General features: G+C 57.8%; 1 protein-coding gene across 5 annotated transcripts in view; it reads left to right on the top strand.

The window, feature by feature from the left end:
• Positions 1-3,292: 3,292 nt before the first annotated feature.
• The window catches only part of LOC144505115 (mitogen-activated protein kinase 9), a 64,580-nt gene continuing 61,872 nt past the window's right edge, over positions 3,293-6,000 (top strand). For 2 of the 5 annotated variants that reach the window (XM_078230982.1, XM_078230980.1), the window contains exon 1: positions 3,328-3,503. The gene's annotated coding sequence lies outside the window, so the exon portion shown is untranslated. Of the gene's footprint in view, positions 3,504-6,000 lie in introns of all 5 variants that reach the window. The other 3 variants (XM_078230979.1, XM_078230977.1, XM_078230981.1) reach the window with 3 other exon arrangements.

The following is a 6,000-nucleotide window of genomic DNA, read 5'->3' as shown; positions in this document are numbered from 1 at the left end:
TGATGGATGTCTGGTTATCCAAACAAGCGGTGAGGGGAAAATATGAACGGCATGGTAGCACAGTGGTTAGCACTGCTGCCTCACAGGGCCAGGGACCCGAGTTCAATTCCTGGCTCGAGTCACTGTCTGTGCGGAGTCTGCAGGTTTTCCACGTGTTTTGGTGGAATTCTTTGAGAACATTATGTGCGCGGTGGACAATGGGGAACCTGTGGATGTGGTGTATCTGGATTTCCAGATGGCATTTGACAAGGTGCCACACCAAAGGCTGCTGCATAACATAAAGGTGCACAGTGTTACGGGTAATGTATTAGCATGGATAGAGGATTGGTTAACTAACAGAAAGCAAAGAGTGGGATAAATGGGTGTTTTTCTGGTTGGCGATCAGTGACTAGTGGTGTGCCTCAGGGATCAGTGTTGGGACCACAATTGTTTACAATTTATATACATGATTTGGAGTTGGGGACTAAGTGTAGTGCGTCAAAATTTGCAGATGACACTAAGATGAGTGGCAGAGCAAAATGTGCAGAGGACAGTGAAAGTCTGCAAAGGGATATAGATAGTCTAAGTGAGTGGGCGAGGGTCTGGCAGATGGAGTACAATGCTGGTAAATGTGAGGTCATCCATTTTGGTAGGAATAACAGCAAAATGGACTATTATTTAAATGGTAAAAAATTGCAGCATGCTGCTGTGCAGAGGAACCTGGGTGTCCTTGTGCAAGAATCACAAGGAATTGGTTTGCAAGTGCAGCAGGTAATTAAGAAGGCAAATGGAATTTTGTCCTTCATTGCTAGAGGGATGGAGTTTAAAAACAGCGATGTTACGTTGCAGCTGTATAAGGTGCTGGTGAGGCCACACCTGGAATGCTGTGTACAGTTTTGGTCTCCTTACTTGAGAAAGGATATACTGGCACTGGAGGGCATGCAGAGGAGATTCACTAGGTTGATTCCGGAGTTGAGAGGGTTGGCTTATGAGGACAGACTGAGTAGACTTGGGCTATGCTCATTGGAATTCAGAAGAATGAGGGGAGATCTTATAGAAACATATAAGATTATGAAGGGAATAGATAAGGTAGAAGCAGGGAGGCTGTTTTCACTGGCAGGTGAAACTAGAACTAGGGGGCATAGCCTCAAAATAAGGAGGAGCAGATTTAGGACTTAGTTAAGGAGAAATGTCTTCACCCCAAAGGGTTGTGAATCTGTAGAATTCCCTGCCCAGTGAAGCAGTTGAGGCTACTTCATTGAATGTTTTTAAGGCAAAGATAGATAAATTTTTGAACAGTAAAGGAATTAAGGGTTATGGTGAGCGGGCGGGTAAGTGGAGCTTACGAAAAGATCAGTCATGATCGTATTGAATGACAGAGGCAGACTGGTGGGGCCAGATGGCCTACTCCTGCACCTAGTTCTTATGTTCCTATGTCTGTGTGGGTTTCCTTCAGGTCCTTTGGTTTCCTCCCACAGTCTGAAAGACATGCTGGTTAGGTGCGTTGGCCATGCTACATTCTCCCTCAGTGTACCCGAACAGGCGCCAGAGTATGGCGACAAGGGGATTTTCATAGTAACTTCATTGCAGTGTTAATGTAAGCCTACTTGTGACATGAATAAATAAACTTTAAACTTTAAAAAAATGAACCAGGAGTTGGTCATGATAAAAGTTGTGATGTGGATGCCCTCTAGCTGTGCTTGCCCAAGACCACAAGAAGCTACAGAAGGTTGTCATGAAGCCCTGTCCATCACGCAAACCAGCCTCCCATCCATTGACTCTGTCTACACTTCCCGCTGCCTCGGCAAAGCAGCCAGCATAATTAAGGACCCCAGGCACCCCGGACATTCTCTCTCCCACCTTCACCCATCGGGAAAAAGATACAAAAGTCTGAGGTCACGTACCAACCAACTCAAGAACAGCTTCTTCCCTGCTGCTGTCAAACTTTTGAATGGACCTACCTCGCATTAAGTTGATCTTTCTCTACACCCTAGCTATGACTGTAACACTACATTCTGCACCCTGTCCTTTCCTTCTCTATGAACAATATGCTTTGTCTGTGTGGCGTGCAAGAAACAAAACTTTTCACTGTATCCCACACGGCACAGTAAAACGGCACGGTAACACAGTGGTTAGCACTGCTGCTTCACAGCTCCAGGGACCTGGGTTCGATTCCCGGCTTGGGTCACTGTCTGTGTGGAGTTTGCACATTCTCCTTGTGTCTGCGTGGGTTTTCTCCGGGTGCTCCGGTTTCCTCCCACAGTCCAAAGATGTGCGGGTTAGGTTGATTGGCCATGCTAAAAGTGCCCTTAGTGTCCTGGGATGCGTAGGTTAGAGGGATTAGTGGGTAAATATGTAGGGATATGGGGGTAGGGCCTGGGTGGGGTTGTGGTCGGTGCAGACCCGATGGGCCGAATGGCCTCTTTCTGTGCTGTAGGGTTTCTATGATTTCTAAGACATGCGACAATAATAAATCAAATCAAAATCAAATATAGTTTGGCATTGTATCATTGTTTGAGTTGAAGGAATAATTTCCTGGTAGACAAATTTCTGACAAGTTCAGGGAGGCCAATCACTGAAGATCAATTGTTTGGAGGCAAGATTTTGAAGGATAACACCATTGAGCAAGTGAATGAGGATTGAACTGGGATGATAGGGGATAGCTTTATGGGGGGGGTTGTGGTTGGAAGTTGTGAAACCATCAGGATATACTGAATGGGGTGGGGGGGGGGGGGGTTGTGGGGAGAATATCTGCAAAAAACCTATCTGCTAAAAATTCTGTCTGCAGTAAGAAAGCTGGTGCTGCAGCACATCTGGAGGTCAAGGTGGGAGCTCCAGGATCTGAGGCTACTCTGGGTGCACCTTTAATAACCTTTTCCCCCTCCCCCCTAATCATTTTGTGTTTATTTTCTTGAGATATTAACAGTGTAATTTATTTCCCTGAAATCACAGTTATGACAGAGACTTTCCAACATTCAGATAGCCCAGGACCTACTTCAACCTGCCAGACCACAGAGCCCCGCCCCCTACCGCGGTGATTGGCTGCGCTGCCCTGCCTTTGTGAGGCGGGGAGGGGCTATGATTGGTTCCCTCCGCTGTCACTCAGATCTGCGCAGCTGCTGAGTGGCCCACCTGGCTGTCAGTCAGACTATTCGACTTTTGATTGGTCCAACCGGCTGTCAATCAGACTATCCGGTCTGTGATCGGTCCAGCCGGCTGTCATTCAGATTATCGGGTCTGTGATTGGTCCACTCGGCTGTCAGTCAGATGACACGGTTTGTGATTGGCCCACCCGGCTGTCAGTCAGGGCCCGGGGGGGCGGGGTTGCGGGGACGCGCTGACGTCGCCGGGTGTTGAGCGGCGCTCGAGCAGCGATGGTAGCCGCTCGGTGACAGGACGGCGGCGACCCCGGCACCCAGTCCCCCGGCTTCACCCAGCGCCCTGACTGCCGGGCCCTCGGCTGGATCACCGCCCTCTCCCGGCTGCTTTCACGAACTTTCTAACTTGGCGGCCGATGTGTGCAGGTAGGTGGCTGATTGAGAGGCCGCCCTTTCCCCAGCCGGACTCAGGCCTTTCCCACTGATTCCAGAGCCACACTCCCCGCCCCCCGGCCCGCTGACCGCCGCCGCACCGAGCTCCCCGCACCGTCAGCCCCGCGGCCCGGCCCCGGGGGGTGGAGAGTAAAGGAGCAGAAACCACCCCCACCCACACACACCGCCCCGCAGGTTCCACTCACAGTCTGCCCCCCCCCCCCCCCCACTGATCCCCCCCCCCCCACTGATCCCCCCCCCCCACTGATCCCCCCCCCCACTGATCCCCCCCCCACTGATCCCCCCCCCCACTGATCCCCCCCCCCACTGATCCCCCCCCCCCACTGATCCCCCCCCCCCACTGATCCCCCCCCCACTGATCCCCCCCCCACTGATCCCCCCCCCCCACTGATCCCCCCCCCCCACTGATCCCCCCCCCCCCCCACTGATCCCCCCCCCCCACTGATCCCCCCCCCCCACTGATCCCCCCCACTGATCCCTCCCACTGATCCCTCCCAAACTGATCACCCCCACTCATCCCCCCCTCCCACGCATCCCCCCCTCCCACGCATCCCCCCCTCCCACTGATCCCCCCCTCCTACTGATCCCCCCCTCCCACTGATCCCCCCCCTCCCACTGATCCCCCCCCTCCCACTGATCCCCCTCCCCCCACGGATCCCCCTCCCCCCACGGATCCCCCTCCCCCCACGAATCCCCCTCCCCCCACTGATCCCCCTCCCTCCACTGATTCCCCCCCCACCACTGATTCCCCCCCCACTGATTACCCCCCCCCCCACAGATCCCCCCCCACAGATCCCCCCCACAGATCCCCCCCACTGACCCCCCCCCCACTGATCTACCCACCCCACTGATCTACGCCCCCCACTGATCTACCCCCCCCACTGATCTCCCCCCCCACTGATCTCCCCCCCCCACTGATCTCCCCCCCCCCACTGATCTCCCCCCCCCCACTGATCTCCCCCCCCCACTGATCTCCCCCCCCACTGATCTCCCCCCCCCACTGATCTCCCCCCCCCACGGATCTCCCCCCCCCCCACGGATCTCCCCCCCCCCCACTGATCTCCCCCCCCCACTGATCTCCCCCCCCCACTGATCTCCCCCCCCCCACTGATCTCCCCCCCCCCCACTGATCTCCCCCCCCACTGATCTCTCCCCCCCCCACTGATCTCTCCCCCCCCACCCCACTGATCTCCCCCCCCCCCCACTGATCTCCCCCCCCCACTGATCTCTCCCCCCCCCACTGATCGCCTGCCCCACTGATCCCCCCCGCCCCACTGAACCCCCCCCACTGAACCCCCCCCCACTGATCCTCCCCCCCACTGATCTCCCCGCCCCCCCACTGATCTCCCCGCCCCCCCAACTGAACCCCCCCCACTGAACCCCCCCCCACTGAACCCCCCCCCACTGAACCCCCCCCCACTGAACCCCCCCCCACTGAACCCCCCCCCACTGAACCCCCCCCCACTGAACCCCCCCCACTGATCCCCCCCCCACTGATCCCCCCCCCACTGATCCCCCCCCCCACTGATCCCCCCCCCCAGATTCCCCCCCCACTGATTCCCCCCCCACTGATTCCCCCCCCCACTGATTCCCCCCCCACTGATCCCCCCCCCACTGATCCCACCCTCCCACTGATCACCCCTCCACTGATCCCCCCTCCACTGATTCCCCCCCCACTGATCCCCCCCCCACTGATCCCCCCTACCACTGATCCCCCCCCCCCGATCCCCCCCTCTGATCCCCCCCCACTGATCCCACCTCCCACTGATCCCCCCCTCCCACTGATCCCCCCCTCCCACTGATCCCCCCCTCCCACTGATCCCCCCCTCCCACTGATCCCCCCCTCCCACTGATCCCCCCTCCCACTGATCCCCCCATCCCACTGATCCCCCCATCCCACTGATCCCCCCATTCCACTGATCCCCCCCCTCCCACTGATCCCCCCCCTCCCACTGATCCCCCCCCTCCCACTGATCCCCCCCTCCCACTGATCCCCCCCTCCCACTGATCCCCCCCTCCCAGTGATCCCCCCCTCCCAGTGATCCCCCCCTCCCAGTGATCCCCCCCTCCCAGTGATCCCCCCCTCCCAGTGATCCCTCCCTCCAACTGATCCCCCCCCTCCAACTGATTCCCCCCCCTCCCACTGATCCCCCCCTCCCACTGCTCCCCCCCTCCCACTGCTCCCCCCCTCCCACTGCTCCCCCCCTCCCACTGATTCCCCCCCTCCAACTGATTCCCCCCCTCCAACTGATTCCCCCCCTCCCACTGATCCCCCCCTCCCACTGATCCCCCCCTCCCACTGATCCCCCCCTCCCACTGCTCCCCCCCTCCCACTGATCCCCTCCTCCCACTGATCCCCCCCTCCCACTGATCCCCCCCTCCCACTGATCCCCCCCCCCCCCCTCCCACTGATTTCCCTCACATAGACTGGAAATCGCTTAGGGCTGGGGCCCTGGACAGGGAAGAATTT

Source organism: Mustelus asterias, chromosome 16 (genome assembly GCF_964213995.1).
Source record: "Mustelus asterias chromosome 16, sMusAst1.hap1.1, whole genome shotgun sequence".
NCBI classification, from domain to species: Eukaryota; Metazoa; Chordata; class Chondrichthyes; order Carcharhiniformes; family Triakidae; genus Mustelus; species Mustelus asterias.
The sequence above is the reverse complement of the archived record's forward strand: the minus strand, read 5'-3'. Positions and strand labels throughout refer to the sequence as shown.